We start from the raw sequence: 12,941 nt of genomic DNA on the forward strand, positions 1-12,941 counted from the left end.
TTGCCTGCAGCACAACACAGAATGAGCTTTATAGTTTTGACTTTTTTTTTTTTTTTTTTTTTTACTCTTCATCTTTGGTGTATCTCTGTTCCCTTTTCTCATTTAGTGTCTGTCTGTGTGGAGGCACTTCAGTTAATCTAGTCATGTGAATTTAATGTTGACTGCTGAAACCAAAATGGACAGTATGGATACACTCATTCAAGAACAGAGGCATTTTGAAGTGAGTTACACTGCAGAAACAAAAGCTCCTTGAATTCCGATGAGCACATTCACACCACAGTGTGAGATGTGCAAGTACTTCAACTAAAAATAAAGCCAACTTACTTTTCCCAAGTGACTCTTTGCAAACAGAAAAACTCAGTTCCCATATCTCCAGCATCTTGAAAAAAGAATGAGTCCGTGCATTTTACTCTTAGCCCCAGCATTAATTTCTGTTGTAGCAGAACAGTTTCCTCTGGAGACAATGCTTTCCATTTTCTCCGGTAACCTTCCTTCTTTATTTGTGATTCAATTATATCATTTGTACTCCCTGCTTGTCTTCCTTATTGTTCTTGTATTTATGTTTTCATTATTTACTATGGTTTGAGTATGCTGGTAGATGGAGTAATATTTTTGACGCAAGTCTTTTATGATGTTTATTGATGAGACATTTGTGGGAACAGTCCCTTTGTACCCTGTTCAGTTATCATTTGTTTTGTGTTAATTTGCTGTTTTTCAGAAGCCCTTCTGTAAGATGCATAAAATGAGACTCCCAGCTGAGAGTAGTTCACAGAACATCTCTTTTTGGCATAGTAGCTGCCTTTGGATTTTAACTGAGAGTCGATGAATGTTCTGAGGGTTATATGAACAAGTACATCTGAAGCTATGCTAGCTTAGGATAAATATAACATGGGATGTCAAGTGTATGCTTCCACAGAAATACTCACCTATGTTATGTGTGTGTAGCATATTTATATAATGGGAGATTCTTCTATCAATCATGTGGTCTTTACAGTTACTTTTCTGCCATCCCTTTTGAAACTCTTTCTGTGTATCATGACTGTTAAAGGGAAGGCTAGTAGCATACCTTGGCCAGTGGAGAAGAGACGGCTCTTTCCTCTCTATATAATTGATACATTTCTCCTCAAAGCAGAGATGGCATTCAGTTTACAGTGCTGTTGAAAGATGCAGAAATAAGAAAGTGATGATAAAGCTAGCTGGAGTCTGGAGAAAATTTGTCTCCCATTTCTGGGAAATAGTTGTAGAATCTTAGTTGAGTCAGTCTGGTTTGACATTAGATATATACCATGAAATTCTTAGCAGACTTGAAGGGAAGAGAGGAAGATAGTATAGTCAACATTAAACTGGCATAAATCTATCCAAACTTGAAGAAGAAAAAAGTTGTTTATATTATCTTTATTTCCTTAACGTGCCTTTTTCCCAAACTATCTAGATTATGTAGATGCATCTTAAAGTGGTTATCATTCTTTGTCTCAATTGCATGAAGAAGAATGCCATTTAATTTTTTTTTGCCAGTCTTGTTGAAATCAGATTGTATCATTTGATATATAATTGGTATAGCACCTTGTAGAAAGAGGTTGTTCTTTCTGGCCCTCATGCAGCCCAATAGGAAAATGTGTAGAACTGCTGTATATAGAGGACTATCTGAATGTAATAACGTTCAGATAGTAAGACTAACTGAGGAAGGGAGATGACCTGGAACTGCTGAAATAGCAACTGACACAAAAAGTAGGTGTTGTTTGGTCACAGAGCATTCAATGCTTTCAGTACCTCAGCTGAGTCCCAACAGCAAAGGGACATGAGAGAAGCACCCCTTCCTGCTCTGCCCTGCCCTGCCTTGCTGAGCTTCAGTTCTTCAGGAGTCTGTAAGAATGGTCAAATGCATTTTCATTGCTTTTGAAAATGCTGTAATATCAATCCACACCCACCATCTGTCATGAAATTTCAGCAAAGAGAAATACTGCATTTGAAAAACAGCCTTCAAGAGCAGGGAGAAACGAAGGACAGAAATGCCACAATGCTATCTCCACTTCATAAGGAATATAAGTTTGTATTTTGCAGACACTCATAACAATTTCAAGTAGCTAAGCTGCAAAAAAATGGGCTAATGGAATAGATATATTAAAATAATATAAAGAGAGATTTATTGACTGCAGAGCAAATACGGGCCCTTTCAGTCTTTCCCATTAAAGAAAACAGCTTTTTGTGACAAGAGATAAAGTGGGAGTTGATATTCAGAGTACCTAAAACAGAGAAGACTGGTCATGTCTTCAGCCATAAGCTTTTCTGTCATCTGCTGTCAGCTGATTGCAGTGACAGCTGTAACACCACTGGAATACACATTTTGGCTGTTTCTGCCAGCATCTTGACTTCTCACAAAAAATAGTTTATATCTGCAGAAAATACAGGCATGTGCTGAAAACAGTCCAGGAATTTCACCTGTTGGTATTGCTGTTGTGCTGGCACTTTGCATAAGTATAGCAATCAGAGAGCTGTGGTGTTTAGGGAAGAAATCCAAGTAGTATAAAAGCAAGCATTACTGTTGATATTGAGTGAGGAAAAAATACCAGTAAAGGAAGAAAATGAACAAGAACCCTGTAAGACAAATTAATACAATTACTTTGCATGCCTTGGACATCTTTCAGATGATTTTGGACAATAAATAGTTTTTAGGGAATGCCTTGTTACAAGGAAACTCCAGATACTGCAGGAAGGAACACCAACAGCTCTGCAGACAGGTCGCTCCAGAGCTCAGGCTCTGGTTGGCCATAGGTGCAGTGTCTCTGGAGAGCTACTATTGCTTATTTACTTGCACTACTGGCAGTTGTTCTCTTCTGCAAGTATGGTATGCTGGCCGAATCCTAACTATAATCCTTACAGCCTACTTAAATTAAAATAGCACATACATTAAAATATGTCATTTGTCTTCTAACTGAGGGTGGTGTTTTTAAACAATTTCCATTTTTCACCCCCAAATATGGCTCTTTCAGCTTTGAATGTTTCTCTATTTCTAGCTTGTTCAAGTATTTGGAAGGCTTTATGCATTGCATGTATGAGAGAAGCTGTTATAAATATTTAGCTTGTTAAAGCATTAGTGATTTTTTAACTTCAAAGCTGAAGTAAATGGGGTACTTGTAAAGACTCTTGCATATTTTTTTAATATATATATATTTTTTTTAACAGAAAGTTACCATAATAAATATTTCACAATAGCTTGGGACTTTTCATAGCGTGCCAGTACTACATTTTACCTTAGTACCACTGGGATTCAGAAACTAGACAAAGTGTCAGAGAGTAAAACAAAGAGCCATGCCTAGGATATTCCTAAAAGACACTGCCTGGATCAGTTTTCTCTCCAAGTGCCACTCTAAATGCTCCCTTGTCCATTCCTTTCCACAGACCCTTCTCAGTTGTGATTCTACAGTCTTGCAGTGAAGGGAGGTGCAGCTCTGAACCATCCAACCCCTCCCACCAACACCACTCCTGGAAACGTTTAGGGTTGAGCCTTTACTTCGCTTTTACTGCTCAATGCATGGGGTGTCTGAACACCCCTTTTGAAGCATCTGCCTTTCTAGAGCACCGTGCCTGTATCCAGGTTTTATTTTCTGCTCTGGCAACTATCACGTAGAGGCTTACAGTATCCTTGCCTTATTACAGGCAAAATCTGATTGCCATCAGATTTTGAGAGCATCAGGACAGTGTTTCAGGCTCCTCCTTTTGGTCCATTTAAGTGTTCATGTATATTGAACTATAGCCTGTGTTTAACAGTCTTGGCCAAAGGTGAAAATACAGAGAGTGAAAATTTTATGTAAGAATCTGAGTGTTTTATTTGCTTGAATTTTTATAGTTTTGACTCAGGATTTTGGTCTGGATGGGCCCGTTTTGTAGTTGAATTGTGTATTTCCTATTTGTGATGCTTGAAACATCACACCAGCCTACTGATAGTTTACCATCTGTAATCTATGTAGTTAATTTTCTGAGATCAAAAAAAGAAAAGGGTGTTTTGGGGTGAGTGGTGTTGGTTGGCAAGGATTGGTCAGTAAAATACTGTTTCCCTTCAGGGATGGTGGTGGTGGGTATTCACAAGCAAAAGTGGTGGAGTCTGTGGTTGTGTTTTTCCATTCAGTTTGAAGCTCTGGGTCATCCTTAGAAGGTTGTATAGCCTCTCCAGGCCTTGTCCTTAGTCTGTGTAATAGGAGCACCAGTACCTCTGTTCTTCATAGAAACGTGCCCTGGATAAGATTGCAAGGTACTTAAATGCAGCAGGACTGGAGTCATTACTGGATAAACTGGATAAATATTTCTTACTTTTTTGATTAATATTCAATTAACACAGCTGGACAAGTAACTGAAAGTGATTTTTGTCCATGTTACAATAAAAGGTAGAATTATTTTATCTACAAGCTGTACTTTTACATTAGAGTATTTCAGCAAGGAGTTTCAAAGAAATCTGTGGTGAACAATGTTTATGAAACAGCTAATCTTAGACAGATAAAAGTGTTTAAAGAAGGCAAATGTTGAACTCTAAACCACTGCTATTTGCAAAAAAAAAAGAGCCTGGTTTCAGTGAAAGTAATGGAAACAGCTCATGTGCTATCTATGAAATGCTCTGCAAGGCTAGGATTTCAAAAAAATCTAATTGCTCACAGACCATCTTTAGGCCAAAAATGTATTGCAGAAATTACTTAGAGTACAGTAGGACATGGTCAAATCGGAAAATGTTCAATGGTAATTCAAAAATGAAATAATTTTTTCCAATATGTTTACTGTTTGGACTGTTAGTGCTCTTTCTAAATTATTTTTCTCCTTATAGTCAGGCACAAAGCAAGGGAGAATGGAGCTCCAGAAAGGGAAGTGTTGAAGATCGCCTTTATGTTAACAGTATGGAAATGTTTAAGTATAAAAGTCTTCCCTGCTTTTCAGGCCAGGATTAGACCATCACCAACATGCCCAGGGTGAGTACTGCTCAGTCTCAGAGTCACCCTTATCCATGTTGCCTTTTGTGTTTAAGACACCACAATCCGTTGGAGAAAGCATAACACAACATTTTCATCTAGTGGTTTTCTTTTAATTGGATTGGGTTTCAGGTAGGTCCAGACAACCACTAATGAAGCTGTGGCTTTCACATATTTTTCACTGAGACTGACCAGAACTGATAACTTATGGCCTGTAGACTAAAGATGTAGACTAAAGACTAAGATGACTTAGCACTTTCCAAGTTAGATCTGAAGCCAAGCACTGCAGTAATTATTCTGCAGTCAATTTTTAATGGATCTTTGAAATCTCAGCTTGGGACTGGGTGAGGACCAGAGGCAGTGCAGCAGAGGCACTGACAAAATGGCAGTGGTCACTAGCAGTTTATGCGAACTCAAAATCTCACCATTGCCCAAGCTTCTGGTTTATGATCAAAGTGACTAAAGTTGCTCTGTTTTCTGCAGAAATCAGAGCAAAACTATCACACATGCATATATGTATATGACTGCTGAAAAGTTGTGCTAAAATCACTGCAGAGTAGTCTACCACATCTTGCTGCCCTTTCCAACAACTGAAGATATTCAACTGCCAGAGGATCTCTAAATATGCTTTTTTTTTTTCTTTTTCTTTGAAGTGCCACTTCAAAATTATTCTGTTAAGCTCAAACGGCAAACTAAGATGAATTGCAGTTCAGAAAGGAACCGAGTTGAAATGCACAGGGAATCAAGATACTGCTCACTCAGGTGGTAGATGGAAGCTGCTTGGTAGGTGTGACGTTTATCTCTTTCAAGATTTTCCTTGGATTTCTGTTGGGACATTTTCTGGCTGGGAGAAGATACAAAGAGGGAGAAGCTGTTTTTAGCTGTATTGTACATAGCATGTAGTAGTTGCTTGCCTTTCCTCCTCTACTGTTTGCATTATATCCTACTGCAGTTCAGCTCAGTTTAATTTATCCCACAGGCCTCTTTAGTAATTGCATGGGAATGCCCTAACTTTTATAACGTGACTGTTTAAAATTAACAGTCAAACAAGCTTTTCTCTAGTTAGACAGAACATGAGCTGCTATGTTCCCTCTTCTGTCTCCAGGTCACTTAGAAGTCAGCTCCCAAACTCAGTTAATGTCCCCCAACCTGTGTGCAGCTGTCCCCGGTGTACATTATCATTTAGTATGAACAACTGTTTCACAGTACCGTGTATATACAGCTCAGCATGTCATCATGACTGATGGAGTTATTCAAGTATTCTTAAAAGCTCCAATACTCGAGAGCTGCTCAAATCTCACACAGGTTATCTACCATAGAGCAGTAGAAGGCTGCTGTGTGTTGTCATTGGACCGTAACTTGCAACAGCACCTACAAAAACATCCAAGATGCTCATCATCATCATAAACGATACTGAGAGGCCTAGAGGAGCAGCTTCATGTACACTCTAAAACAATGAAATGGCTTTATATATACACAGTGAGACTGAAACACTTTATCAAAAGAATGTTAACAGACAGAGCCTTGGTGTAAGGATCTATCCCCTGGGTCTTGAGCTGTGCGAAACGCTTTCAGAAGCTAATGGTGCTTCTTATTTTTGAAACATCTTTCAAGATATCAGGTAGAAGAATTTAATGCACTTTACGGTAAACAGAGGCCCTGCACATCAAACTGATTGAAAAAGAGCCTCCAACTGCTTCCTTCTGTGGAACCCTCTATTAAAGTGGTCCTACTCAATAATAATGGGGGGGGGGGGGGGGGTTGGGGGGAGAGAAGGGTATAGATTGGGTGACTTAAAAGCATCCTGGCATAGAACCTGTTCTGAAACAATGCAATTTATCAGTCTCTGTTGGATATCAAGACTGCTTTTCATTATTGTTATTTTTCCCACTGAATTAAGGAGTTTTTTTTGTTTGTTTTTGTTTTGTTTGTTTTTATGGAGGTTTTGTTTGTTTTCATTTGGTGTGTTTACATCCATCCCCTCCCACCCAAAGTGTTTGTTGCTGTTTCCAATTTTTTGAAAATCATGCTGTCTCTTTCTTCTGCTACAATTGACATGTACTTCTATTCCTCTATGCCAAATATTGACTTTACCTATAATTCCTATTTTCTAGAGTTTTCTGGACTTGCCGTTTTTATCCTAGGCATTTGCTAATTTGTTAACCTTCACTCCCATTCTTGTCTGAGCAATTAAGTAAAGCGAAGAGACAATTTTCAGTCTGGGAGAATGCTAAAGCATCTTGGTGGATATTGCAGCAACCAGTGACTATGTAGAAAGAGTATCTGCATCCCTTAACCCTTTTAATTTTAGAAGTTCTGATTCTCCTTGTGACAGAGGTCTCCCTATAACTTTAAAGTTCCCTCTAGCTCATTCTAGGCTACCACCTGCCATGCACACAGATCCCACATTTCCCTGTCCTTTGGTTAGCAAGGCTATCCCCAAGCTCTCTGATGAGACTGCCTTTTATCAGTACAAAGCTGGGCTTTATCTTCTACAGGTGTTCTCTGACAAACATGCAAGTATGCTTGCACTTACTAGTGACCTACCCGTTATAGCTCTTTATGCCCTTTATTATGGTGATTTAATGATGTCCATCTATCAAAATATAGCTGAGAATTCCTGCTCTTCGCTATGTGCTTCAAGGTGACGGAAGGGGGAGTATCATGTGCAGACTATGAGCCTGCTTTGCTTAGTGAGCTGAATAATTAGTAATTTACAAATTCAGTAAACTTGCTCTTGACCTTCCACTTGCACCAGCTGCCTGACGAGACACCCAGCTGACATGTCCAGCTGCCTGATGCATCTTCCCTGTGCAAAGCCCCCATCAAAGCTCCTGCTTGCTCTGTGCTGGTGTTTCAGAAGGCAGTGTGGTACTGCCTACTCTGCATTGTGCTTTCTGATTCATACTAATTTCTTCATCTTCCTATGGAACATTGAGCATAATCACGATATTGAAAATGGAGGCGTTGCAGATTTAAAAGTGGGATCTGCTAAACTAAAAATAGCACTAAAGCAAACCCTGTCCTTCTGTGCTGAAGGACTAGCTGGTATTTACAGTACTGTATAGTCATTAAACTCGAGCATAGGAGTAGGAAAGAATGCCAGCCAAGAGGGACTAGGAATTATAGCGTTGTCCTGGTTTATTCCAAGCTCCTCCTTTGCTCTGTGACCTTGAGTTTGTCACATGGTGTACACAAACCACCAATTATTTGTCTGTAAAGTAGGTATAATGCTGGTTTTGCAACTCCTGAGTGTAAATGAAGGAATTCATTTTTTGCAGAGCACATCAAGATCCTTGGAGCTGTAGTAGAAATAAGCAGGAGACCACAGGTATATTTGGTACTAATTTCTCTGAATTTTAAAGGAAAAATAACTTTACAATAGATGAGTTCAAATAATTCCTTAGAAATACGTCTTGGCAAACTAGACTAAGGCATCCATAATGCATCCTCCAATCTTTAGCCCCAGTTGCCATGATTTCTAGATTTACTTTGGTCAATACTGTAATTTCAAGTTAGCTTTTAAATGATACGTTCCAAGGCAACTATAACAGAAACAGTTTTATCTTGCTAGTTCCCTTTATACTTCCACGTGATTCTGTCAGAGAAATACTGACTTGGAAAATGAAATCATATTTACAATAAGAAGGTTTTGGCTTTTAATAGTTAAATTGTAAAAATGATGTGCATACTGAACTTTTCCCTTACCTAAAGAATTCAATATTTTTATTAAACTGATGTGTAAAGTAGGAGAGATCGTTACAGATTTAATGTTGAAATGACCTTGCCAAGAGCTAGAAGTGTTTTATTATTAAATTAAATCAGACTCTCTTCATCCCTTAATTCTAAGAGCTGAGGTTCTAAGGAAAACACCAACTGTCACAAGTCTTGCCAATCTGCTTATGCATTTCCCTATATCAGTTTTCCTTTCCTTCACTCTCCCTATTCACTGCTGTTGACTCAGGCTTTTTTTCTAGGTCTGAAAACCTATTTAAAACTCTACAGCTTGCCTCCCACACTCTCCTCTCTATAGTAACAAGCAGCTACAGTCTGCATTCAGATGTCCTGTGATCTTCTTAGGGCCAAGGTCTGCAAGCAGAGACTGGATATTGTACATATGTTTGGTATGGCAGTATAACTTAAACATCCCAATCTTTTTTACCCAAATCTAGTGAGAGTGTATCAAGGAAACAAATGACTGCAGGTGTCATTGCACTGCTGAGCTGGCTATAGCCTGTTCCATTAGTTCTTTTTCCCCCTCCTCGTTCTTTAACTAAGAGAGCTTAGGACGGAGTAATGCTTTTCTTTTATCAGAGCTATGCAGTCTTTGGTAGACATCAGTGATTTCAGGGCTTTCAGAGTATTTAAGGTAACAGCTCAGTGGCTCAGCTTAGGCAAGTCTCATGACCAATGGTATCATCTGAGGCCAACAGGGTAGGTAGCTCTTGCACGTTTCTCTCTCAGCTTCCACAGCTTCCAACCAAGACTTTAATAAGAGACACGTTAAAGCCTTTTAGAAAAGCCCAGTGAACAGGATGCAACCTTGGGCAGTTAAAACAACGTAGAATATGAAAATGTTCTTAACTGTGTTGTCATGGACAGCCCTGCATTCTGAAGGAATAAACAAAAGCCATAGTTTTACCTTACGTAGAACCAAAAGTAGTTAAGGTCTAGGCTGTGATTTTTATTGTAACTTGCTGGCTATTATTTTTGGGATGGCTGCCCAAATCTCAAGAGAAAGTATTATAAACAAGACTGTGCTTTTTCCTTCTTATTCTTGCTGTCCACTTTTAGACATGGAATGACCTGTGGTGAACATGTGAGTTTAGTTTCTTTGTGTGTATGAAGCTGTCACTCGTAGTATGTTGCTATTGTGTTTTTGTTGTTGTAAAATGAAAATTTTTGAGAGGTCACACTTTTTTTTTTTTTTTTTTTTTTTCTCCTATGCTGAGATTTATTCTAGCTTAGGTATTTTTTAGGCATCAATCACTGTTGTTGTGGCTATAAAAGTGAGAAGGATAAGCAGACTACAGAAGATGTTTTTCAGCTGAAGGGAATTAATATTTTTCCTTCTATCAGGCTGGATCTGCTCTCTTGGTATCACACCCATAGTAATAAATCTGGTTCTATATATAGTCATAGAAGACAGCCAACTGAATTGCATATAGACAGCACTGGGGACAGAATCCAGGATCCCATGTTTAAAAAGCTATGGGGCTTGACCACTGGTTTTAAAGAAAAACAGCTCACGCTTGTTTATTGACTAGTAGTCCCTTCCCTGTGAAAAGGAGACTGTCACAGCCACATGCAGATGCACATGCTTTAACCGATCTGATGCCATCTAGCAGATGTATACATAAGCAGACATTTACATAACAGAGGGTGGTGGAACTCGTATAAAGTTTGTGTTTTATCTCCAGTACAGGCAGGCATACTCCTGGGTGTTGCTAGCTGAAACTCAGAATTTCTGCTTCTAATTAAAAGAGCATCTGTTTTCAATATCCTACAAAAAAGATTCCAGGCTAAAAGACATATCCAGAAAATAGCTGCTCCTCTAATTAGTACACTGAATTCTTATCTGTTTTTCTTCTTCCTAGTAATAAACAGTTTCATTGTATTTGGTGTTCATTTGTATCACAGGCTACCCAATAAATTAGACGAGATGTCAATCCATATTATGTTATGCCTTGTCTTAGTCTTTTTAATGAAATAAAATATTGTATAAAAATAAAATAATGCAGTATTACATGCCATATTATGACATTTTACATAAATGGCAGGATGATTGTAATGCATTATATGACATTCCATATTATGTTGTGACTTGCCATATTGAAGTGACATGTACAAGTTTAAGATCTAACTGCAGCAAAGATGCTCTCTAAAGAATAGCTTTTTTTTTTTTTTTTTTTTTTTTTTTTAAGGAGAAAGGGTAAACCAAATCCACTATATTAGCATTTTATGTTTTTAGTGACCTTCAAAAGCTACTATAACTTCACAGCAAGGTAAAGGAAGTAAAATAAGTAAGTCTGTCAATGTAGAAATTATTTCCAAGCAACTAGGAATAAGCCTAACTTTTTACTAGTTCAAGATAAAACTACACTGGAGCATCCTGCTAAGAACATGAAAGCTAGTAACAAAATCTGGTTTTATCATGTCAGAACCTAAGAAGCCTTTCAGAGTATTGTTTGGAGCAGGCTGATGATTCAAATATAAATGAAGAAGTCAGGGAAAATAAAAGTCATTGCTGAAAAGCTAAATTGATATATTGGTTGCATCAGTGTTCAGGGAGAAGTTGATCAAGGAAGTTCTTTCAGCAGAACTTTTTCTTCTCTCTTTTTTTTTTTTTTTTTTTTTAATCTCATTTATTTGAGAAATTGTCTTAATCTCAAGAAGTCATAAGAGATTTTTTTTTTTTAAGATAAAAATGTCAATCTCAGTTGACATTAGTGATCTCAGGATCACTAATTATTTACCTTCATGCTCAAAAATACATTAAAATTGGAATTGTTTAGGCAGTAATGTGGTATGTTAGTTTTTCCTCAGAATATAAGCAGGCACAGGACTGGGACATTGACAGCCTGGCTCCAGAGATGACTGCAGATTGACTGTAAATTTGGCTTGCATGCTAGGCAGATTAGTAGAAGCAGTAATATAGAATGGAATTCATAGACACACAGGTAGCTATAATATACTAGAGAAAATAAAATAGCCTGTTTAAAAGGAGATGTCAACACCTCACAAGTCTGTTTGTGAACGCAGTAATTTAATTCTATAAGTTTGTGTCAGGAACCAATGTGGATTTTTCTCACAAGCCACTTCTCAAGAAACCATATTTTTTTAAAAAACTGACTTTGGAGTAAACTTTGGTTCTGGGCACAGAGTTTGTTTCCTGTTAATTTTGTTCTCATACCCATTAGTATGTACTAACATCGTTACTGCTATACACATGGACCTGCTGAACTCTGCAAGTGGGCTTCCTGTATCATGCATCCTCAAACCTTTTTCTTTTCTTTTTGTCTCAAAGAGAACTCAGCATGGTCATTAGGTTTTCTAGGGTCTGTAGAAACATTTAATGGGATGAAAACAAGGCAGATAGATATGAATGTATACAAAGTATATACCTTAACAAGAAAAAAACACTGTGAATCCAATCCTTTGCAAACAGAATCCAACAAGTTAACGTGCTGCTCTGCATAGTTAATGATAATGATAATGAGAATTACACATGGGCATTGAAAGAAGAATAGTTACCGTGTTGAAATACTGTGAGAGATTTAGCCATCAATGTGCTAAAATAATTGCCTGCCTGCTTTATGTCAGCAGCCTTGTCAATTTGATAATAGCTTCGAGTCTGTATTCAGTTGCAACATGAAAAGTCTTTGTATAATGTGCATTGTGATTACAGACTTTGTTGGTAAAGCTATGAATGTCTTTGTTTTGATAATAGATTCTTTCTGAGGTAGCTGGAGTTTGTTGATATTGCTTGTTCTGGCTTGGCACGTTGAACATATACTTTACTAAAAGAGACTAATTAATAGCAATGTATCTTTATGGTTGTTTTACATCTGTCAATCCCCCTTCCCCCTCCCCCCTCCCCCTCCTCCCCCCTCCATTTTGGCTAATGGTGTCTTCAGCATTTCTGCAGCTGGCATCATTATAAATGATGACCCATCTCTGCAGATGGCATGGGCTAAAGGACTGTACAGATTTATCCTTTATCACTCCATTGTAAACATGAATTCTTTGTCCTCTCAATCAACAGAGAAATGGAAGGAGCCGAAGTACAGGCAAAAGGCAAAACTTTTGGTTCTTTGACTGAGTAGAACAAATCAAACGAGTACAGAAACTTCAGTACAGAAATGGAGAAAATAACATTGGTTTGATTGGAGGAATTGGTCATAATCACTGCCTTTGGGTGACAGTACTAACTAAATGAAAAATACTGGTCTTCATGACCAAAAATTTGAAACTGATTGTCAAAGT

The sequence above is a fragment of the Oxyura jamaicensis genome, chromosome 6 (genome assembly GCF_011077185.1).
Source record: "Oxyura jamaicensis isolate SHBP4307 breed ruddy duck chromosome 6, BPBGC_Ojam_1.0, whole genome shotgun sequence".
Taxonomy (NCBI): Eukaryota; Metazoa; Chordata; class Aves; order Anseriformes; family Anatidae; genus Oxyura; species Oxyura jamaicensis.